The following is a 26,237-nucleotide window of genomic DNA, read 5'->3' on the forward strand; positions in this document are numbered from 1 at the left end:
ACTTTCTCTATCTGTTCATCTTCAGCTTGCGACGTCGGCATGCATACCTGAACTATCGTTGTCGGTGTTGGTCTGCTGTCGATTCTGATTAGAACAACCCGGTCACTGAACTGTTCACAGTAACACACCCTCTGCCCTACCTTCCTATTCATAACGAATCCTACACCTGTTATACCATTTTCTGCTGCTGTTGATATTACCCGATACTCATCTGACCAGAAATCCTTGTCTTCCTTCCACTTCGCTTCACTGACCCCTACTATATCTAGATTGAGCCTTTGCATTTCCCTTTTCAGATTTTCTAGTTTCCCTACCACGTTCAAGCTTCTGACATTCCACGTAGACCCTTATCCTTTCGTTGATTATTCAATCTGTTTCTCATGGTAACCTCCACCTTGGCAGTCCCCTCCCGGAGATCCGAATGGGGGACTATTCCGGAATCTTTTGCCAATGGAGAGATCATCATGTCACTTCTTCAAATACAGGCCACATGTCCTGTGGATACACGTTACGTGTCTTTAATGCAGTGGTTTCCATTGCCTTCTGCACCCTCATGTCGTTGATCATTGCTGATTCTTCCGCCTTTAGGGTCAATTTCCCACCCCTAGGACAAGAGAGTGCCCTGAACCTCTATCCGCTCCTCCGCCCTCCTTGACAAGGCCGTTGGCAGAATGAGGCTGACTTCTTATGCCGGAAGTCTTCGGCCGCCAATGCTCATTCATAGAACTCACTAAAAGTGTCCCTAGCAGAGCTCAAGCCTTCATAAAGGTGAACAGTGGACTCATTCCTTATTAACGCTCACTAATAAGTGTCTGTACACTTTTGATGGTATATGCATATTAGCTGTTCCTTCCAAATACATTTTGTAGAAGATGGGAAAAGAGGTAAATTACTTTCCACTAATTACGAAAGAGAGGGCTACTTGGACAAGATATTCATAATAGGGATTTTATCAATGGCCTGCGACGTAGATTCCGAAAACAGATCTTTAATAGTTCATCCGAACGATTATTAGTACGCAACATCAGTGTTACTGCACCAAAATCGCATAAATTTAAATGACTTGTGATTCAACACTCAAATTCCTAATCCTTGGATTGGTGTGTCGTGAATTAGAGGTCACAGATTATCGTGAAACCACATTTGGGCTTTATTCATTCTTAAATAAACAAGCTACAATGGGCCGTTAAAATATATATCAAACATACAGAAGCGGTTCCCGCTATTAACCTACAGCAACACAACATTGCATATGCCAAAGGACCGTGTTATCATTAAATAATTCCTATTCAAGTGCACGGAGGATACTGCTAGCATTATCGGGATATTGGAACAAGGAACATACAGAAAATCGGACTTCCGCACACGTATTCGGTTAATTACTCGGAACAAGCACTTCAGTATAGTTCTATGGCATGCAGTCGTATGAAACGAGGAAAACGAGGCACTACCACATCAACACTTGAAGAGCTACAGGTTGCTGAAACCTGCTACGTCTCAGTAAACAATGAGCTTAAACTTTTCTTTCTATTGCACCCAACTGATAAACGAGAGAGGGGGGGCCTTGTTTCGTCATTGGCTTTGTGGATTCCGGTTGATTGTCTGAGGGACACATGGCTCTTCATCAACACACAATTACTAAAACTAAATTTCTGTTACCAGGTGCACCATAGTCATTCAAGTCGTCCGCGTAATTTGAATAACAGAAAACTTTTCTAATAAGTTTATCCTTACTCAGAGTAAGCGGGACTGTGGTACTCGTTACCAAGCGGTCGTACAAGGACACGATTAGTTTCGAACTACGGCAACATAAAAAAGACTACGAATTACGAACTCGCGTGAAGTACGTTAGTTCGCGTTCATCACACTTACAGACAGAGATTATCTATCGCACTGAGTGTTGCCTAAATGACGACTTTCTTTGTACGCTCACTACACGTGGCGCCAACGGTCCACTACATAAAACGATCTGGGAATAAACTGACAGTTCTCCTAAATGCCTGATTTCTGTACATCTGAACATTGAAATTTCGGCTAATATCTGAGCACCGAAAGTAAACGATTAAAGAACCAAACAGAGCATTAAAGTACATCTATACCATAGTCCGCAAGCCAACTAATGGTGTGTGGCCGAGGGTACTTTTAGTACCACTAACTGAACCCTCCAACCCTGTTCCACTCACGAGTAGCGCGTGGGAAGAATGATTGTCGGTAAGCCTCTGTATTGGTTCTAATATCTCTAATTTTCTCCTCACGGTCATTCGCGAGACGTATGTAGGCAGAAGTAATACGAGTATGTTGTCCGACTCTTCCCGGAAAGTGCTCTCTCGAAATTTCAGTAGTAAATCTCACCGTGATGCACAACGTCTCTCTTGTAAAGTCTGCCAATGGAGTTTGTTGAGCATCTCCGTGCATCTCTCGTGCACACTAAACGAAACCATGACGAAACTCGCCGATTTTCATTGAATCTTCTTTATTGTTCTAACAGCCTGGTAGCGAGTCCAGATAGATGATCAATACTGGACAACGTGTCGAAAAAACGCGTTATAAGCCATTTACTTCGTGGATTAGTTGCATTCAATTAAGATTCTTCCTCTGAATCTGAGTCTGGCATCTGCTTTTCCCAATATCGTCATTCTACTTAAGGTCGCTCCGGGTAGCTACTCCTAGATATTTTACGGCAGGTACTGTTTCCTGCGGTTTGTCATCAATTGTGTAGCTATTCAGTAGCGGATTTCTTTTCCTATGTATGAGGAATATGCTACATTTACTTACGTTCAGGGTCAACTGTCAGAGCCTGCACCTTACATCAATTATCTGGAGGTAAGTCTGCAAATCGTTACTCTCTTCTGGCGTTGTTACTTTATTATAGACAACCGCATCATCTGCGAACTGCCTTAGAGAACATCGCACGCTTTCTACTAGATCATTTATATATATGGTAAACAGTAACGGTCGCTTAGGCTATACCGGAAATTACCTTAACATCTGTCAATTTTGTTCCGTTAAGAGCGACGTGTTGACTTCTGTCCGCAAGAAAGTCTTGAATTCAGTCGTAAATCTGCTCCGATACTCGATAAACTTGTTTTTTTCCCACTAAACGGCAATGCGGGACGGTGATAAATGCCTTCCTGAAGTCATGGAGAATGTCATCAACCTGAGCGCCATTGCGTTCAGCAGGGGTCTCCGAACTACGGCCCGCGGGCCGAAACCGGCCCGCGAAGGCCTGGCCGGACATCCCCGGTAACCGGCCCGCCAAATATTTGAGGTGGTACCTATACTGCCAACAATTGAGTTTCGAGGTCTATCGCGACCAATACACCGCGACATTGTCAGAGCTCTATCTTCACAAAGCGGAAGATCATGGATAAACTTGTGACTATCCACAATAAACAGACAGACCGTTCTCCGTGCGATAGTGAAAAAAAAAGAACGGTTAACAGACTAGTTTGGCGAAAACATTTTAAGTAAAAAAATTCTTGGCACTTTATTCCATTCACAAGTCTGGTGCAAGTCTTTCAAATGGACGCCACTTCGGCGACTAGCCTTAGTAATCTATCATTATGGAAGATGCTTCTTAAGCGCGGTTTCACCTTCTCTTGATTACGTTGTAAAATACACATAGCAAATAAATCGTATAAAATATTTTTATTTAAAGGCAATTTAAATAATATACAATTCCTGGTGTACATAATGATATTGGATATTTTAGCTGTAACTGATATATAAAAATAACTGTAATTAATTTATATCTTGAAAACTCACAGTGTTAGAGTATTCACGTAAAGAAATTTGACATCTTAGTGATAATTAGTGACTTTTATGTAGCTCTAACTTTTCTTTCGTAATTACCTCCTGTTGTGGATCAAGTTTACTGGTAGAGATAATCATCAGCGACTTCAAATGCTCATCACTTAATTTTGATCTATAAATACTTTTTGCATGTTTCATTTTGGAGAACGTTTTTTCACACAAGTAAGTAGTGCCAAAAGGGGGAAAAAGCCACGAGCAAATTTACGTAAATTTAGAAACTGTGTGGATGGAAGACACTTATAAAATTCCAGTTGACTTTGAATGTTTTTCTTTAAAAAAGTCGCTACATTGCAAATCAATAATTTCAAACTGAAGTTCTGCTGGTAACGCTTCTATATCGACGTCAAAGGGATTTTTGAAATATCTTGACATCGGTTGAATTTGCATTGATATCTGAAAAACTTGATTCAAAATTAATTTTTAAAGCGCCCAAAGCTTCAATTGCGAAAGTTACAGGAAACGGTATCTCAGTTTGCTGACTGAATGTTTGGCATGTGTTAAAATGCATGAAGCATGCTTTGTTCAACTGAGATGGAAACAAAGCAATCTTTTGTCGAAAGGACTTAACATGCTTGTATAAATCAGGCAGAAGCTGGTTTTCACCTTGCAATTTTAAATTAAGGTCATTCATATGATAAGTCTGTATAAAATGCTAGCTTCCATAACCACTCACCGTTCCGTAACTCAGCCAGAGGGCGGTTCCCTTCGTTAAAAAAAATTTCAATTACTGTTCGGAGTTCAAAAAACGGGTCAGAACTTTACCGCAGCTAAGCCAGCGCACTGCAGTATAATATGGCAAATCGCTTTCCTCAATATCTGCAAGTAACTCGGGAAATGGCGATGACTGAGTGCATGGGATCTGATATAATTAACAACTGAAATAACTGGCTTTATAACTTCTGACACATCTAAATGTTTTCCACACAAAGACTGTTGGTGAATAATAAAATGCACTACTAATGGTTTTGAGCCTTAGAAAGGAGAGCAACAACACCTTTATTTTTCCCACGCATGTTTTTGCCACCATCAGTTGTAATATATTTTAATTTCTTCCACTGAAGATTGTTTTTCTGAACTGCCCTTTCAACTCCTTTAAAAATATCTTCGCTAGTGGTCGTCCCGTGAATACTGTGAACATGAAGGAGCTCTTCATACACTTCATAACTTTTGTCAGACCCTCCAATAAAAAGTGGTACTTGAGCAGTATCTGATACATCTGTTGACTTATCCACGGCCAAAGAGACCCAGTCTAAGTCTAGATTTTCGTCACGCAGTTCTGCTGATATATTTTGTGCAATGTCATCTATTCTTCGAGCCACAGTGTTTGCGACAAAGTTATATTTTTAAATAAATTAACGTTTTCTGTACACATTTCTTCTGCTGTTGCAGTAATGCAGTTCTTAATTAATTCACCGTCGGTACATGGCTTACACTGTTTCGCTACTAAATGAACCACATGAAAATTAGCTCGAATTGCTGCATGTTGTTCAGCACTTACTTTCTTAAACAGCGACTGCTGGGTTTTTAGCTGGCGTTTCAGAGACTCATATATTTCATCCCGTAAACTTGGAGTAATTCTGAGAGTGCTTAGTCTCATAATGACGTTTTATATTGTATTCTTTGAAGACTGATATTGCTTCATTGCAAATAATACACACTGGTTTCTTGCTTGATTTCACCACAAAATATTGACATCCCCACTGCTCTTTAAAAATTCTACATTCACTGTCAACCTTTCGTTTCTTTTCCATATTTGTACAGAACTTCACAAAAGATTGTAACCTGAAAATAAAATTGTGCTATTTAATACTAATAAAAACTAGGAAGTAGTCTGCCTAAACAAAATGCAATGAATTTATTTTTAAGGTACTTTAATTACTAAGTTAAATACTCACAATTACACTGTAGTTCCACTAAAAAATACAGTGAAAAAATACTCAAGTCGTGTTAAATGTATTTCGATTTTCAGATTTTCCTTGTCTCTTCGAATTCAAACTTTGAATTGTCCCACACTTCGTCGTCTCACCTGCTAGTACAGCACATAAAACACTAAAAAACTCGTGAGACACTCGCAACATAGACACAATCACGCAACAGAACTATGACATATATGCTCTGGCTGTGCTACTCGCTACAAGACTACATAACTAAACTTATTGTTGCGCCGCTTGAAATAACAATGCGTTGACACACTCTACCTCTGTTACGTCTTGCAGTAATAGTGTTTCTAACAATGATTTTGAGATTTCGTTAACTTTGCAGGATGCTTTCGTGAAGAATGTGCAGCGACATACTTTTTTGTCGGTGAAATTCGCCAGAATAAAATACTCCAGAATTTCGGTCAGGTACGTCCACCATTCAAAATTATGTAATTAAATAAAAATCGTAGTTCGTTTCAGTGCTAGCTATTCCCACAACTTTACAGTTTTGCGAGTTCATCTTTCCTTTAGCATTACATTACGGTGATCATGGAGTGCTAGGGTGCTTTAATCCCACTAGGTAGATCTTGCCCCTTATGACTGCGTGGAGGAGGCAATGTGGCCCGCGGACTAAAAAGTTTGGAGACCCCTGGTGTACAGCACTGTGGATCTCATGGAGGAACAGAACGAGCTGAGTTTCACAGGATCTCTGTTTTTGCGTAATCCACGTTGATTTTTATAAAGGAGATTTTCCTTCTCCAAGAACGTCATAATTCTTTGGCATAAAACATATTCCGCAATTCTACAACAGACTGACGTCAATGATAAAGGTCTATAATGGTGTGCATCTGTCCTACGGCCCTTCTTAGCAATGGGAATGACCTGCGCTTTCTTCCAGTCACTAGCTACCCTTCGTTGCCTAAGCAACCTACGATAAATTACTGCTGCAAGGGGTGCAAGTGCTTTCGCTTATTCTTTGTAGAACCTTATAGGTAAGTCATCTGGTCCTGTCGCCTTTCCAGTACTAAGCGATCGTAGCTGCTTTTCAATTCCGCGATCGGTTATCTCAATATCTGTCATTTTGACGTTTTTACGACGAATGAAAGGAGGGACCATGTTACCACCTTCCGCGGTGAAACAATTTTGGAAGATCGAATTCAGTGTTTCGGCCTTCTCTGTGTCATCTTCCATTTCGGTGCCAGAGTGGTCACTAAGTGAATGAATAGACGATTTTGATCCACTTACTGATTTTACATACGACCATAACTTCTTAGGGTTTTTACTCAGATTGGTTGACAAAGCATTACTTTCAAAGTCAATGAACGCTTCTGTCAATGCTCTCCTTACGCTCATTTTCGCTTCGTTCAGCTTTTGTCTGTCAGCTACGTTTTTACTTCTCTTGAATCTGAGGTGAAGTTCTCTTTGCTTATGTAGCAGTTTCCTAACACGGCAACTGTATCATAGTGCGCCTTCCCATCCCTTGAGACCTAACTCGGAATATATTTGTCTAGGGTTTATTGCAGGATGCCTTTAATTTTTTTCCATTTGTTTTCTTAGTCCTTATCATCGAATATTTGATGTCGACTGCTCAGATACTCTGGAATTTGTATCCTCTCACTCTTTCTGAGTAAGAATATTTTCTTACATTTCATGTCATAAATGCTATCACAGCCTTGTGATCACTGATTCCTTCCTCAATGTTAACTAATTCGATAAGCTCAGGTCTGTCTAAGACGTTACCCTCACAGGTTGGTTCTCTAACTATCTGCTCAAATTAATTTTCGGACAAGACATCAAGAACAACGTCACACGAATCCCTGTCTCTGGCACCCAATCTATACCTGGCACCTTGAAGTCGCTCTCTATTAAACGGCATGATCAGGAAAATTACTAACGATATTCTGCAATTTCTGTCTGAATCGCTCTACCACTACAGCTCCTTACCCATGCGGCCTATAAAAGTATCCTATTACCATTTTTGACCGACCTTTGATACTTGTCTTCACCCAGATTAGTTCACAATCGGAATTCGTGATTACTTCACTAGATTTTATCGAATTCTTAACAGCAATAAACACACCGCCACCATTGCTGAATAACCTAACCTTACGACAAATATTTCAATCTGAATTTAGGATTTCGTTGTCATTAAGTTCGGTTTCAACCAACTTTCTGTTCCTAATACCATCTATGCTTTATAACCTTCAGTAAGCAATACTAACTCTGGGACCATTCCTCGGATGCTCCTGCAGTTTGCTAAAATCATTTTTTTCTCTGATCTGCGACGACGAACGTTCTTTGAGGACGTGTGGCCAATTTATCAGGCAAATCGTCTTTGATCCCAAGGGAGGGTTTCTGCAACCTAAAAAAGCCCCATGTACACACCACACGTACTTCGCTACCCTAGTAGCAGCTTCCTGCGTCTAATGCACGCCTGACCTAGCAAGGGGATACCTGCAATTCTGTACCCGATAGAGAAGTTCGAGAAATCGCAGAGTCCTCTGGTTTAGACCTTCCACTCTACCCACTCTGCTCCAAACCAAAGGACCGCGATCAACCCTGAGAACGATGCTACAAGTAGACAGCTTAGCCTGCACCCCGCGTGCGATGCTAGTTGCCTTCACCAAATCTTCCATCCGCCCTAAGGACCCGAGGATGCCCTCAGAACCCAAGCGGCAAGCGTCTCTCGTGCCGACATGTGCCACCATACGCAGCCGGTTGCACCCATCATGCTCGTTAGCTTCCGGCAGGGCCCCTCCCATATCGCGGACGAGACGGCCCTCGCCATCCCCCCCCCCCCCCCCTCCGGCCCCCCTTCCCCGGCACCAATAAGAGTGCACGTAGTATTTTTTTCCCGCCTTGCCTGCGATTTCCAATACACACCCTCTGCACTTGTCCGGACAGGATAGGAAAATCGGCCGCTGGCCCAACAGTAGAGGCATGTCGTGCTGGCTGAGAGTTACGATCAACATGGGGTAGCACCTCGTACCTGTTGCTAAGGCGTAGGGAGCCAGCCGCGCGACCTGTTTCCTCTTCCGTCTTCCGTCCAGTGGCACGCGAACCAGCCATTGTCTGCCTCCCACTCTCGAGTGAGGACGGATCGGTCAGATGTTGCGTATCAGAAGACGCAGCGACATCCCAGCCACCAGGGGATTCCAAAGGCACCATAGGTGTCGTAGGTCTCGTCCCCAGCGCTCTCATATCGCTGGCAACTTTGAAAATGAGCCTCAAGCACGTCGACGGTAGCCAACGCCGCTTCCAGCTGTTTACGAACAATAGCCAGTTCTCCTTGTGTCCGCTCACAACAAATACAATTCAAAGCCATATCGTCGTGTGAAAAAGTAGATATAAGATATCAAATGGCGCTACTGAGTGTTTAATGTACACAAGATATAAGGAGAAGAATGAAGAAACACTAAAAAGTGCTCTGCAGATTTCTCACTACGCCCTGAGACGGCAAGCTCTTAAACAAAAATAAATTTCTCTACTGAAGTGCATGCGCCTACTAGTAGAAACTCTGCTTACCCGAAAGCTACTGCAAGAGACAAGTATGCAAACTAGAGCGCACTGTTCTAAACTATATGCTATGTACCAGCACGAGATTTAAACTTAGTGTCTTGATGTGACGGTCTGACGGCGGGAACATTACACTAGGAAGTTATTTTAGACAAGGATATGCACACACAAACAAAAACTTGCTGTAATCGCTAACCGCTAGTCTACACACTAAAATACATAGGTACAGTTCACTCTTTTGCAAAAGCACGTGAGAAAAATATTAAAATAAAAATAAAAAACAAAAAGTAAACTAAACTACTGTGTTATCAGGCAAGTGCTGTTGCCGCTGCGACTACTGCCAGCGCGTCCGCTCAGCTCGGCGTCTGCTAAATAAAGAAAGAAGCGTATCCACGTCTGTCTTACCTGTCTCCGAGCCGTAAGTGCTGTTTCAAAGCAATTTCCGGTCTCTGGCTGCTTGCAGCTGTGGAGGGGAAAGATGCCTCAAAGAAGCTTACGGATCCCCGATTAGCTGTGCGAAAACACCCTTTGTCTGCATCCCAACGAGTTTTACTGGTAATCCCCGTGCCCACGCATTAATGTTCTAGCACTGGCAAATTTTCGTTAACAGAACATGCTTTCCTTCACTCAAAGAACCGACTCAAACTCAGTTTAAATTTCCCTCATCTGCAGAGACACACAGGAGGTGGATGTGCGTTTATTCACACTTTCATTCACATTTATATATAAACAGGATAGGGAGGGTAGGAATAATGCTGAAACTTTTTATGTCAGTGAAATAAACAGACACCAATCTCCTTCAACGACGTTGCTACTGACACAGCTGAGTTGTGAAGGATACAAGCGACAACACAAAGAGATTGAGTAGCATGAACGAGATCAATATTTAGCTCAGAGTTCCTTTCTTGTGAGTTTAGCCGCCTGGTTCAAGTCTTCATTTGATCTCGCTTTGGCGATTTGGGGGTCGACAACAAAACATGCACACACACACACACACACACACACACACACATTGTTACTAGCGCAGAAAATCCCCAATGCGGCCGAGAATAGAAGCAGGGGCCCCGTTAGCGAGAGTCAGCAACGGTACGTACGAGACCACGAACTTTCGACAGCACGGTAGGATCCAATGTACGTTAGGGCAGTGCCAGATTTGTTGGTATACAGAGCACTGTCTCGCTTTACTGGTTGTAAGTGAGGTTCCGTGATTAGGTGTGCTAGCCTGCTGTTGTAAACCTGAAGGTCCGGTGTTCAGTTCTCGGTTAGTCACAGGTTCCTCTATTTTTTTTTATTTCTTTTTGGTCGCGTCTTTCATGTCTGGCATGATTTGTTAAAACGAAAAATAGCAAGCGGCACTGCGGTTCAGAGTGTCGGCAGGTCCACCTACAGTTAGCAGGCTATGTCATTTCGAAAGAAGGAGGGAAGTAGGGGAATATCAACTCCAATAAGATTTTCTAAATCACCGTGGTTTTCAAACGAAACTTCCGATTGATGAAAACTTTATCTACTGTCTATAAGTAGGTATGGTACAGACTGGTAGTGAAATTCTGTAATCACAGCTTTCTGTACCTCACTTCTTGCCACTCCTCTCCATAATGTCTCACCAGCCCGTCCCTCAGCGGTGATGGTACTGAAGATGTGAGGATTTCACGTCTCAGTACACTAGGCGCAGTGCAGTAATTCATCAGCCAATTCGTTTCTCGAATCCTCACTGCACTGTCATCTCCTTTCCTGGATACCGTTTATGAAGGAAACTTTTTCTGAAAGTTCCTGGCAGATTAAAACTGTGTGCCGGACCGAGACTCGAACTCGGGACGTTTGCCTTTTGCGGGCAAGCGCTCTACCATCTGAGCTACCCAAGCACGACTCACGCCCGTCCTCACAGTTTTACTTCTTCCAGTATCTCGTCTCCAGCCTTCCAGACTTTACAGGAGTTCTCCTGCTAACCTAGCAGAACTAGCACTCCTGAAAGAAAGGATATGCGGAGACACGGATTAGCCACAGCTTGGGGTATGTTTCCAGAATGAGATTTTCACTCTGCAGTGGAGTGTGCGCTGATATGAAACTTCCTGGCAGATTAAAACTGTGTGCCGGACCGTGACTCGAAATCGGGACGTTTGCCTTTCGCGGGCAAGTGCTCTACCATCTGAGCTACCCAAGCACAACTCACGCTCCGTCCTCACAGCTTTACATCTGCCAGTATCTCGTCTCCTACCTTCCAAACTTTACAGGAGCACTCCTGCGAACCACTTGCCCGCGAAAGGCAAAGGTCCGGAGTTCGAGTCTCGGTCCGGCACACAGTTTTAATCTGCCAGGAAGTTTCATATCAACACACACTTCTCTGCAGAGTGAAAATCTCATTCTGGAAACTTTTCCTGCTTGACTGGAATTGTTGGCGGCTGTATGTGCTGGATGGCTTGAAGAGTATTCACTGAGTTAGAACAAGAACTTTTTTAACTCTGATACATCTTTTTATCTCAGATGCTCTCGGAACTTTATGTACTATGCATCACAGACTTCACACTCGTTTCGTATGCGTCTTAGAAATGCGCCTAGGACAAAGTGCTAAGCAGCAAAATTATACCCCGTACAGTATATTAGCTAATAATGGTCTTAAGGTTGGCTGCGAACATATCTGCTCTATTGAGATGGAACACTAACGTAATACCTCTGGTGGCAAAAGGGCAAAAAAGAACCTCAGGATAGGTGGACGACCATGCTACGTCATTTACATTGCCCTTTGCCTAGCATGTGCAGTGGTTGTTGTATTGCTTTTACCACAGCGCTTTCGACGGACAGCTTCTAAGAAAATTCGGTGTTATGCGTTTTGGCGCTTTGTTGGAAGGCCTTCACATTTGTAAATATAACGAAGAGAATCATTCGCAATTGTTTAGCGTGCTATAAAATTTCGATGACTACTCTGCCGTCCGCAGCTCGTGGTCGTACGGTAGCGTTCTCGCTTCCCACGCCCGGGTTCCCGGGTTCGATTCCCGGTGGGGTCAGGGAGTTTCTCTGCCTCGTGATGACTGGGTGTTGTGTGATGTCCTTAGGTTAGTTAGGTTTAAGTAGTTCTAAGTTCTGGGGGACTGATGACCATAGCTGTTAGGTCCCATAGTGCTCAGAGCCATTTGAACCATTTGAACTACTCTGCTGATCACTTGCTAGCATTGTGCAGAATCATTATATAGAGTTCTTGGACAAAATTACATATGCACTAAAAATACGACACTTTACCATGCCTAATACGGTGCACGGAGCCCGTTGCCCAACAAAAAAGCTTGCAATTCACTCGGAAAGGTTGAAATACAGGTCCTGTAAGGTTACATACGGAATCTTATGAAACTTTTCCTCCAAAATAGTGCAAAGTTCAAGTAGCGATGATGGAGGTGGATAACGATCACGATCCTTTTTGTCCAAAGCAGACCACAGTTGTTTGGTGACTGTAGTGTCAAGGTGGGGGGGGGGGGGGGCAACATTTTATCTTCACGCTCACAAAACCCGGTTTGGAAGATGCGTGCTGTGTGAACAGGAGCCCTGTCGTCTTCGAACACAGCATTGGTAAACGAACAGTGCACCATGGGAAATAACTGACCAGTGTAAATGGTCACATAATGCTTGGTGTTAAGGCGATCTTGATAAGTAATCATTGGCTCCATCGAATACCACCTTATGGCTTCCCGAACCATCACCGGCCCCGCGCCGTGTTTCACTATTCGGACGTATATTTGACCATATGTTGGAAACAGTGTGAAACAAGACACTCCCGTCCAAATGTTATTGCTCCATTGTCCAGGTTTTATGGCATCGACAACACATTCTCCTGTTATGGACGTTTGCATCACTGATGAGTGGTTCTAGAATTCCAGCACGCCCGGCAGTCGGCAATTTATGGATCTCCCTTTGCATTGTTTTGGTTCTGACAGGTTTCACTCGCTTCACGTTCGGTTCAGTAGAGACTTTTGCAGCTGTAGTCCTGTTCTTTTTTTTATCACGGTCCTCTTCAATGACAAGCCCGTTCCGATCTCCCAAAACACATACTTTCGTTCGCGTTGTGACTTGGTATGAATGCTGTATAAATCTTCGATACGGTGCTTCTTGAAACACCAAACATTTCGGCTCCCCTGGTTACGGATACACCCACCTCACAGGCACCATCACTTTGCCCACTTTCGAATTCACTTAGCTACGACATAATGCACTCAACTGCACTGAACACTGTTCAGACCATGACTGACACTTCCAACGTATTGAGGAAACTGCACAACAGGGAAACCTGTTGGACTGCCTAGTATCTGCGTTTACGCCCAAGCATGCATTTCTCGCTGTGTTTTCAAACTTTTGTGCAACCGCTGGAAGCAGGGGCAAACTGTCAATCGAACAGAAATGTTGCGCCCTGTTTCTTCCTTGCTATAATACACACGCTGTTGGTACGAGTGAAAGGTATTTCTCTAAATTAAACGTTATGTTGGTCACGAGTTTAACTAAATTTAATTACAGCTCATTCTCGTGACCGTGCTTTGAAACCAATTATCATTCTTTACGAAGTTTTCATCTTAACGGCAGCTTTAATTAAATTGTTCTGTACATCCTTCGTTTTGAGTTAGTATTTGTAACCTCCCAGGATGGTGTTCAGCGAAACCAGTGAGAGGGTGAAAAGTGCTGATACCCGGAATCGAAGATTCAGATGCGCGCATTCTTCATTTTAGTACAGTATCAAACTAGCTTGAAGACGATAGAATTACATGTATTTGGCGCTAATAAGACGTTTATAAGAATTTATTTCATAACTGATATGAGTATTAGCACATCACTGAGGAACAGTATATACTCACTGGTTTCCGTTAGGTAAGTAAGAAAGAGGTGAACAGCGACAACAAAGTGTTAATGACTGATGTGGTTAAAAAGACTGGAAAATATTTATGCTTAACAACTGCAACAGGAAACAGACTGCAGTTTTACTGTGGAGTGGTTATGAACGATATATGGACACGAAGTGGTTGAGTATCGATGGGTAAACTTAAATGGCGTTGAAGAATACGTTTCAGGCATGTAAGTGGTGAGGAATGGGAATAATCGCCAGTGTTTCAACACGAAAGCATAACAGATATAAGCGAAGACAAAGCATTACTAACAAACAACATATAAAAGTAGCCAAAATGAGCCTAATCAGATTAACTTGTTCATTAGTCAGTTACTCTGAATGTAAAATTTTGTCCACAGATCTAATGAAGATAGTGACGAGATATATGCCTTCGATCAGTTACAACGATGGAGCTGTTACGGACGATGACGTAAACCGGAGTACTAGATTCGGATTTCGTAAATTGTTTTATTGTGGAAGATCGCAATACGAATACTCCTTTCAGTCATCGCACGAAAGCTGAAATCCGTCGTAGTTGATTAAGAAATATAAAGTTAGTTAAAGTCATTTTAACAGAGGAAACGAGAACAGGAATGCTGAAGTAGTAGTAAGACTGGATATAGAATGTGTGGAGAAACTTGCTCCCTTCTAGAGGCTGTTTATCGTATGTCGCTTGAACAACGAAATCTTCCATGTGACTGGAAGAAAAAACTAGTCACTGCCGTTTTCAAGGATTATCGGTGTGCTCCACATAACTACGTAACCGCACATCTGACGTCTATTTGTTGCAGAAATATAGAGCATGTTTTATGCTCATATTTGAAGAGGAAAATTTCGTTTACTAAGATCAACATGGAGTCCGCAGAAAAAAGATCATAAACTTAGTTTGATCCGTCTGTGATGTTCAAAAAACAGATCACAACGTCACCTAGGTTACCGATGTATTCATGACTTTCGGAAGGCATTCAATATAGTCGCTCTCTGTTGCTTAATGAATGAACTGCAAGTTTTTTTGTTGGATTCAGAGCTTTCTAGCATAAAAAACACAACGCACCGTTCTTACTGCGATGAAATCAGTGTTTGGTCTTTTCGACTCCAATAACGCTGTACTTCGGCTTAAATAAGGTCCACACTAACCCTATTTTCATTCGGGCCTATGAGATTCCTTTTTTTTTTCATAACCTAGAAAAAGTATTAGGAGGGCAGAAATTTTCGACGAATAAGAGGATGCCTTTAATTTTAAAAAAATTTCATGAGGAGTGGTAATGAATCGAATTGGTAGAGGACTTTAAAGACAAGTCGAAACGACAGTAATGAGGTAAGTGAACGTTAGGTTACTAAATTATTTCATCTCGTTATCTAGATCTGCCTTAGATGCTCATACAGTTTTGATCGTGTATTCTATCGAGTGCAGAAGATTTGTTTCCATGTAATAAGTCCTGTGTTAAATGAAATATGTAATGCATCACTAATGCAAGGCATTTATCCAGAGATACAAAAATATGCCATTGCCAAACACTTTATAAGAAGGGTGATCGGAGAGATCTCAATAACTCCAGACCTGTTTTACGGCTGACATCATTTCACAAAATTTTTGAGATGGTGAGTTATTCTCTCACCTTAGCAACAATAATATCCTCAGCAAATCACAGTTTGGATTTCAGAAGGGTTGCTCTACTGCGAATGCCGTTTACACGTTCGCCCACCAGATTTTACACAAAATAACAAAACAGCATCGGTTAGTATTTTCTGCGACCCTGTGTGAATCACATTACTCCCTTAGATAAACTGAAGTTTTACGGGGCTGATGGAATAGCGAATCAATGGGTAATATTAGGTCTAACCAAAAGAATGCGGAAACTTAGTAATTCAGACAATATTGACACCAGTTTTGTATTCAGTCCAAGCATACATACCGAAAGAGAAGAAAGGGTAAACAACTTTCTTAAAAGTATCATTGACTGGTTTTCTGCGAATGGTCTCACCTCCAATTTTAAAAAGACACAAAATATTCAGTTCTGAACTTGTAGTGATAAGTGTAGCATATGATGAAGAAATAGTAAATAGAGTGGACATTTTAAAATGCTTACGTTTCCTTCCTGATGAGAATTTAAACTGGAAAAAGCACATTCTGTAATTTCTAAAACAACTTAGTTGAGCCACATTGTACTTAGAATCACTGAAAATCTTGAGGAGATTCAAATAAGTAAGTTCTCATATTCTGCATGTTTTCATTAAATAATGACATATGTTCTGGGGTAACTCATTTTTAAGAAAGAGAATCTTCATTGCTCGAAAATGTGCATTAAGAATAATATGTGGTGCTAACCCGCGATCATGTTGTAGACATCTGTTTAAGGAGTTGGGCATTATGATTACTGCTTCATAGTATATTTATTCCCTCATGAAGTGTGTGGTAAATAATCCACCGCAGTTCTAAAGGAACAATGATGCACATAATTATAATACCAGAAGGAAAACTGACTTTCATTACTCCACATTAAGGTTGTCTTTAACACAAGTAGGGGTACACAATGCTGCAACAGAAATTTTTTATCACTAACTTCGTGGCATAAAATGTCTGACAGGCAGTAGAGTAAAATTTGTAAACTAACTGAGAAAATTTTTCCGTAACGACTTCTCCTTTTCCGAAGAAGCGTTAGTATTATTGTAATGTGTAAAAGGGGTGGGTAGGAATTACTAACTCACATCTGTATGTCTTTTTTCCTTTTTGCAAAAAAAAATCTTCAGAAGGTTTAGAATGTAACCATTTGCGCAAATTAACTTGCATGAATGTAAAATGACTCGTTCCACATCATAACGATCTATTGTGTAAAATGGTCCATGGAAAATGTAACTAACTAACAATTACTGCATAAGTTGACGATGTAAACTCTGTATACCGAGAGTAATTGGTCTGGTGAGGTGTAAGCTGCGAGTCTGATCCAACTGTCTGCTAACGGGGGAGGGCTGTGAGGCGATAGAGCGCAGGCACGTACCGCCCTGGCTTAGGGGCCTGTTGCGGCTTGCCAGTGCCTGAAGGGTTGGTCGGTTAGCGGTCGTGTGAAGGGGGGGGGGTTGCGGGGAGGGGGTGGAAGAGGATAGGGGGGCAGCTGGCAACGGCGCACGCAGCTTGCTGAGGGATAGCCGGAAGTGGAATCCAGCCGCAACACCCGGACGGCGCCAGTCTGGTGTACATCTCCTGCTTATTGAGCAGCGCCGAGCCCATTCCAGGGAGAAGTTGACGAAACCTTGGTCGATTTTCAATAACAACAAGACGGGTCAAATATAACTACAGTTGACTGAGTAGTCCTTTGAAGGAAATCAGCCGGTACAGATAAAGCGTGAGGCGTGTCACGTCTTTCTACTTCATGCAAAATGTCTAAGAACTTTATAAAACAGAAGACTGAAAATTTTAGAAGAAGGTTTTGTAAAGAAGTGAAGACAGATGAAGAGTCGAAACGAAGTGGAACTGATGCTGCTGATACACAAATTTCGAAATTCATGGCACAGAAAACAAACATTAGCTTCAAGGTATGCGTATATTTGTATTGGGAATGTGTCCAGATCACCAAATACAACATTCAAAAAATAAAAACATTTCTGCAACAAAAAAGTCTGTTTCCCACAGGTGATTTTCCACAGCATTCCTGCACAATGTCAAGATGCGATGGAACGTCTCCTTTCTTAGATGCAGGCTTGAACCCGTCAAGGTGTACTGTCGATGAGATCGTCTTGAGATCATGGTCCAAATTGTCCCACACTCCAGTGGCGATTCTGCGTAAGCAGCACAGAGTACAATATCATTGTCGATGTACAAAAGCAGCAACTTTCAGTCAATTTCATACAGGCTCAGTCCTGTTCATGTCCGGGCAAACTGTCAGCCCACTGTACTCTTATGGTCCTAGCACACTGAAGCAACGTGTTCACGAGAACAGCACGATGACCACGCGAGCTATCGTCCATCAAGAGGAAACTCACTAAAATGTTGGCTATACAGTTCCACTATTGGTTGCAGAATGTCGTCCCTGTAGCGTAGTGTGGTGAGATTGCCCTCAAAAACCACAAGTGGTGTACGATGGCCCCGCATAATGTCATTCCAGAACACCCCTCCACCACCACTTGTTACACATTTTGGGCACTGTGTTGGAGTAGTTCGATATTACCAGGTTGTCTCCAAGTACAATGTCTGCAATTATCTGGGTACAAAAAGGTCCGAGTTTCGTCCATAAACAACGCCAAGTCTGTGATGTCTATTTTGCAAGATTTCTTGTTGATGTGTAATGGAGTCCATGGTCCTTAGGAATGGAGATTCGCATCATGCGATCGTCTCCTAACTGCTTGATGCGATACATGACATCCTGTAGCCTCTTCAAACACTGAATTCAGTTCTGGAGCACACAGCCCACGGTTTCGTTGACTCAAAAGTATTTATTGATCATCCTATGCAGCTGTCGATCGTGGATGACCTTGGTGTAAGTCCCAACACTACTGGACCCATTTCCATGACCGCACCATATCAGTTTGAGTCTGGTGCACATGTTGAGCAACTTCCATGGTTGACAAGTCTTCTCCCCATAACATAATGAAGCGGAACCAATAGTTGGTCGCGACTATCCTTTGTGGCGTAAAGGATGTTCACTCCAGTCTTCCATTGGTGTCTGCAATGCGTCCTTCAGCGAGCAGCAACTTTCAGCTGAAATTCTACTAGCCAGTCGACTGTGGTGCTTTACCTGCCGGTAGCTCTCATGGTAACTGTATGTATGTTTCAAATAATTTCAGAGGTAGTGAAAGACGGACTGTGTTTATATGTCAAAGAGAGGGTCTGGTGGTAAGCGGCATTTGAATGGCTCACGCACTGTGACTTAGAGGGTGGTCACTGTGCGGGCTGGGACTGTGTGTGTCAGCTGCTGGGCTGGAGTAGGTCCATGTGCTAACTTGTCTGTCGACTGGGCCACGAAGATGTACCAAAGTTGGAGATAAAAGGACGTGACGTCAGTACAATGGCAGCTAAATACTGTTCACTTTGCGCTCATACAATACAAATGGTTAGTCTTACAACGAAGAACGATACGTCATATGAAAGAGGGGAGCACCACGTTTCTGCCAGAATGCAGCATCCAGATGTTTATCTGTAACCTCCGGTCACAAAGAGTATAGTAATTTGTTAATTAATGTACATATAAATAAAGTAACCAAACGAGGTCCTTGGACTGATACATTCACATGATTTATAGCGTAATTAATTCAACAGTGACACACATTTTAATTGGAATTTAGTTGAACGTTGATATAAAATCAGCTACAAAGCAAGTACACATACCGCAAGGCAGTATGCATAGGCAGAAGTCGTAACACTCGATTTACAGTCTTTAGTTCCTTGGATTTATAATTTTTATTGTATGTGTCTTTTGTTTGTTCATAATTTTGCATAGTTTCATCCATAAATAATGAACTGTTAAAGATACGTAAATATTGAGTGCAATAAAAATATCAGTAAAAATGCGTTAAGGAAGTGTTGTCATATTAATAAATGTGTTAATATCTAGAGGCACCACGAAACAGAACTGTTTTTGAGCATTGAAACCAAGTTTACAACTACTCAACATTAATTACTGGGCAAACTACGGCATGTACAAATCAGTATAAGACATCATTTCAGACTAGAGTTTCTGCGCGCAGCTAATGGCGCAGACAGTCATTCGTAACTACTCTATATCCAAATACTTGAGGCAGGTGAAACTGCGAATCTCATTAGTGACACAAATGCGGGAATTTGGCGGAGATGATGGCCCAAGGCTTCACAGGGACGACAACCGTCGTTTATGGGGACAGAGTTCGGTGCGGCCCAGTTGGGACAGTTCCTGGACTGGTCAGTGTTCTGGGCAAGCAACACCTTCGTAACGCTGAGTGGCGATTCCAGCCGTATATGCGTAATTTCACGTCCTAGTTATCTAAGTGATGAATTTCTATCAAGTGATCATCTACACTTTATATTCTTCATGCAGTGTTTCTGACTCCATTTCTTAGCACTTGAGTTGGACTTCGCCTCAGTTTACCTGCGAGATACTCTGATGACCTTTTTTTTTTATTACAAATCGGCGCTTTGAATTTAGCGACGTGTGTCGGTTCGACTCTAATGAGGTGCCAGGTAGTGTGTGGTTTATCTTCCTTTAATGATTAGCAGTGAAAATATCTAATGTTTTCCAGCACTTTCAATTTATTAGATTTCATACAGTCAGCTTACAGGCCGCTATATTAGGGCTCGAGTCGCTTTTAACCACTTACTGAAATAGTTGGTTTCACCACCTTTTAGTTTACGTGAACATTTTAAAAACAATAAACTTTTATTATTTAAAACTGAAATATTGTACCTGTGGGCCGTCATTTTACTTAATTTTCACCTGGATAATAGTTAGTGATTAATTATCTTACGGGTTAATAGCATATGGAGCATTTTATTTAATTATTTTAATTACTAATATGCACAGGAAAGGGAATTGAAGACAACAAGAGCCAACATATTTAATTTACAGCCCATTTTCTCCCTACTGATGCAGGTACAGGAACAGACAATAAAAAATGTTCAAATGTGTGTGAAATCTCATGGGACTTAACTGCTAAGGTCATCAGTCCCTAAGTTTACACACTACTTAACCTAAATTATCCTAAGGACAAGCGCACACACACCCATACCCGAGGGACGACTCTAACCTCCGCCGGGACCAGCCGCACAGTCCATGACTCCAACGCCTCAGACCGCTCGGCTAATCCCGGCCGGCGAACAGAGAATAGCTGACACAGCTGCATGCCGTGTCGTGGTCGGGCACCACTTTTGATTATGTTTGTATTTACAAACTACTTATACGATACTACGACTTGCTTATGTTTGTCAAAGACAACAGAGTATGGAAAGAGATTTTTGACTAGTTTCACTGAATTTGAAAGCGTATACCCAAGTAAAGACAACGACAATTGCTAATTCACTTGCCCTGAACTCATAACGTACTAGAGATCTATTCATCTTTGTGAGATTTAGTGTGCGAACTACGAAGAAATCAACTTTCGCAATATGCACTTCACTGAAGATTCATGCTGGCCGAGAAAAGTGGATAAACAACAATCTTGGTCAGCCATCGTTTGGGGTGGAGAAAATGAAAAGGAAAGCACCACCGTTCCGGCCACAGACGAGCCAGTTGGACCATTTCCACGTCATTCTCAGCCAATGGCGTTATCGAGATGTATAGAAAAGCGTGGGGTCAGCATACTGCTATCCAAGCCGTTGTCGTGGTAGCAGACTCCGTCACATACTCCGTCACATATGTTTTCATTTGGTTCAAAAAATGGTTCAAATGGCTCTGAGCACTATGCGACTTAACTTCGGAGGTCATCAGTCGCCTAACTAACCTAAGGACATCACACACATCCATACCCGAGGCAGGATTCGAACCTGCGACCGTAGCGCTCGCTCGACTCCAGACTGTAGCGCCTAGAACCGCACGGCCACTCCGACCGGCTTTTCATTTGGTATCACAAGGCTGAGTGTATCCTGTTCCACTCGCCCGTCCCTGGTAGTACCTGGAATCGGTCACTAGTCCCCCACATGGTAATCAGCCACGATGACTGCCCCCCCTACAGAGGCGGAGAGCTTGTGGTGCTGGCTACCCAAGAATGGCATCACTGGTCCCTGTTTAAGACTCAATACGGCAACTAACATCCGTAGGTCCTATCAGATAAACTGGTTCAATTACTGGAAGATATCCCACTCGATATAAGGCTATGCTTGTGGTGCCAACATGACGGATATTACACCCATTCCGGACCGATAGTTACTGTCCTTCCGAACAAAAAATTTGCAGAGTGTAGGAGAGGTCGTTCAGGAAAGACTGACTAGCCAGAATTAACGCATCTTAACATTTATCTGTGATAAAAATCAAGCAAGTCATCTATAAGATTTATAAACGATTTCCGAAGAAAGGAAATTCCATATAACACGAACCTGTGAATTCGTCGTACAATGCTGTCCGTTAGGAATCGCTTTACTGCACTTTTTAAGGTAAGCATTCTGTGCTCTTCATGTAACATGTGGTGGTATGCAGACGCTAGCGGGACATCTTCTAACGTTGGGACTGTGGTTTGCAGTGCTGCCTAGTTCAAAACAAGTTCCATCATCGAAGCCACTTAGAAGGCTCCAATTCTACTCGAAAAAGTACGTATTTCGATTAGAAAAACGACGGTGTCGTGATTAGGCAACTACAAATGTTAGAAATTATTTACGTAAATCAGAAAATTCGTCGCGTTATCCGCTATAAAGAAGCGAAAATGGCACCTCGAAATATTAACCCATACTGGATATATTCCGACTGGCACTTCTTAGCTGCCTCGGCCTACATATGACGAAAAATAAATTAGCGAGAGCTATTTCGTATAGCTTTTTCTTTACCTTTCTGGTCTCTAGAAACTAGTAGATAAAAAAAAAATGGTTCAAATGGCTCTGAGCACTATGGGACTCAACTGCTGAGGTCATTAGTCCCCTAGAACTTAGAACTAGTTAAACCTAACTAACCTAAGGACATCACAAACATCCATGCCCGAGGCAGGATTCAAACCTGCGACCGTAGCGGTCTTGCGGTTCCAGACTGCAGCGCCTTTAACCGCACGGCCACTTCTGCCGGCTACTAGTAGATCATAATCGGTGAAAAATTCTTCAGCTTTTGAACATAGTGCGGAAATTTGTATGGAACTTCGGTAATCTCTCTCTTGATACCAGTGCCCAAGTAAAACTGCGACGTGTAAAGAAGTGTTTCATACCAAATCACCGATATCATCCATATACTTTTTAATGTGGTGTGCGTTCTGAAATGCGTGTCGAACGATAACAATCTGTAGATTTCATGCGTGCTACCTCCTCGTTTCACATCTTTCTCTCGAATTATTATCAAGTAACGATATTGGTGTCTTGTAGATAGTTACAAAATAATGAGGTTGGGAGTACAAATCTCCAGGTTTCAATATCGATATAGGATTTCTTGAAACACATTAATATATATGTAAAGGACAAAATAGCGACCTCCGATGCTGACAAAAAAGCATAGGCCACTTGAGACGACAGTAAAAAAATTTTCCATATTTAAACGAATTTTGTTCCGAATTTGTCTCGCAATAATACGACTGCAACAGGTTTGCGACTTGTTAAATGTGGCAATTTTTAGCGACAGCAAATCACTTAAAAATAGTATTTCAAAGTCAGTGTCTAAAACTCACTTAAAACCAACATTGCGTTCCAGTTTTCGAATCTCAAAAATGCTTCAGAAGCTGCAACGAAAGATTTACGCTAGTCTAAAGTGTTTTATACATGGTTTACAAAGATCCACGACGTTTTCAAATTGTTCAATACCATATATAAATCTTCTGACTCTGAGAGACACTGCAACTCTCTGCAAAGTACCATCGAGACAGGCATTCAGCAAGAGACTGGAAAATCAATTGGAAGTTACTCAGAATCTGAAGACTGAGTACATAACACGCTGGAATGCCTGCAGACGACAACTCACCGCCTCTCACTAATTTCTCACTGATTAATTGACCTATGTGACTATCCTCACTGACAGCTCACAGCGACTAACGGTGCTGAGTTCCTTGCGGTTGCTACGGCTCGGCAGTTTTGTTAAATTGTCCTCCACTTTGTCCTCAAGGGCGACAAATTTCCCGTAGTATCGTCTTTGACATTAGTAGGAGCGATTAGCACTTGCGCTCAGCGAAAGCTGGACGCTGCGTAGCTCTCCACTCAGTCTTCGTACAGGGTCTCAACTTGCTGGCGCTAGAGTACAACCAGGCAATTTCCGCATCTCTCGCCGCACGGGGTAGCCGCGTGGTCTTGGGCATCTTGCCACGGTTCCTCGCGGCTCCCCCCGTCGTAGGTTCGAGTCCTTGCTCAGGCGTGGGTGTGTGTGTTATCCTTAGCGTAAGTTAGTTTAAGCTACATTAAGTAGGGTGTAAGCCTACGAACCGAGTACCTTAGCAGTAGGATCCCATAGGAACTTACCACAAATTTACAAATTTTATTTCGCATCACTCTCAGGTGCCCTATGTTACGATACTTCACATGGGAGCTGTGACTCCCTAGAGTATAGCCTCAGTGTCTGTCCAGATTACTCAACCGTCAAGAAAGTAGCAACCCCCCAATAAATCTAATTATTTGGAACTGGAATGTTCATGCTCTTCTCAAGGTCCCCATACGTCTATGACTCAGCGGCGGCCCTCTTGATGCCTTTCAAACCTTTCACAGGGCAATCATTTCAGAGTGTAGCACAAACATCAGGCTGGTTTTTGGGAATCCGGCGATGCATGACAGTAGTGTGCTTCCACCGCAGGGTAGCTGCACTGACGTACCCCTGATACGTCTGTATGGTGAGCTTTTTAGCTCTAGGATTGCCCTCTCCAGATGGCGAAGACACGGAAATAAGCATGACCGAATCGGCCGCCAACAAACTATGAACTGAAACTGATTTCCCTAAAGGCCGCTGCAATATGGGATTTTTAATAAAAATAGTTTATGTTAATCACGTAATTGTTCTGACATCCCTGACTACTAACAGAATCTTTCCAGAATGTATTAACGCATTTAGAACTTCGTGTATAACTGACTGACTACAAAAAATTTGCAGCTTATATACTTGTTTAATGTGCATGTAATCTGTCAGCGATTATGGTCATTCGCTTTGTAATTTGATTATCTGACATTATCTCTTTTCTAAAATTAGCTTTGGAATGTTTTAACTGTCCATTATTCTTTCTTATTTCTGTCGGAATCTTGGTGGCACTTACTACTGGAGAAGACTTGGTGGACTGCATTGAGATGATTAGGGGGACTGTTTAGCTCTCTTGGCAACTGCTAGCAGTGTTGGAGATGATTCTGCCCGCAGTCATTAAACTACGTGAAACTTCTGCTTCAGTCGCGAGATATTTGTGTATATTGTTAGTAAGGTGTCAAACGAGACGACACTTTTAGTACTATGCTAATTTTATAAATTCGAATGGTCTAATGACAAATTTTAATCGAGTGTTCACACTACTGGCGACCTGATCATAACACGCTCACACGAATGTAATTGATGTATATTCATCCATAGTCATTCCGCTACGTGTTGGCAGTTGCGCACAGGGGCCAACACAGTCACGCAGATGAGCCAAAACAGTATGACCACTGCGCACTGTGAGACTGCTGGCGTTATGGGCAAGTGATGCGGAGAGGGAACTATACACTGATGAGCCGAAACATTATGACCACCTGCTTAATAGCTTGTTTGCTCATCTTTGGACCGAAATACATTACTGATTCTGAGTTTCAGGGATCCGACAGTTTTCTGGCAGGATTTTCGAGGTATGTGGCTTTAGATGTCTACGCACAGGTCACGTAATTCACGTACATAAATAACGGGCCACTGTTTTTCGTACGTGGTGATGGCACCCGATAGCGACCTAGATGTGTTCCATAGGATTTACATCAGGTGAATTTGGTCGCTGAGACATCAAGGCGAGTTCACTATATTGCTGCACAAACCACTGTAGTACGGTTATCACGGACAATTATGCTGCTGAAAAATGACATCACCATAGGTGAAGATGAAGCATGAGAGGATGCAGATGGCTTGCAGCTGTCAGCGTGTCTTCGATTACTACCACAGGTTCCACGCACGCGGTGAGATGTCTCCCATTCTATTAACGCTAGGCGCAAATTGAGCCGCGTATAGCGCGTGTGAAGCGACACAGCGCAGCGCACATTTTTATAACTACACAGGTTCAAAGGGGACCGCGCAAATAGGGGCGAGACGCGACTGGGACGCGACACGCGTCTGCGCCAGGTCGCGCGGCGCTGTGGGCGTGGCACAGTTTCTCGCGCCGCGCGCCACGCGAATAATGCGGGAGGGGTGAAGCGGGGAGCGGGAAGGCAATCCTGCAATATGCTCACTTCGGTACGGTGCATATGGGTAGTGGAAGTATTGCCCATCCGAAAAGTACGGCCTTACTGTATACTGAATTTTATTGTCACTTAGTAGTGTCTCGTTTTTCGCCATATAAGCGCTCCATCTCTTTTCGTCAGTACATATATCTGTACAGTTCTTTTG

Source organism: Schistocerca americana, chromosome 1 (genome assembly GCF_021461395.2).
Source record: "Schistocerca americana isolate TAMUIC-IGC-003095 chromosome 1, iqSchAmer2.1, whole genome shotgun sequence".
Taxonomy (NCBI): Eukaryota; Metazoa; Arthropoda; class Insecta; order Orthoptera; family Acrididae; genus Schistocerca; species Schistocerca americana.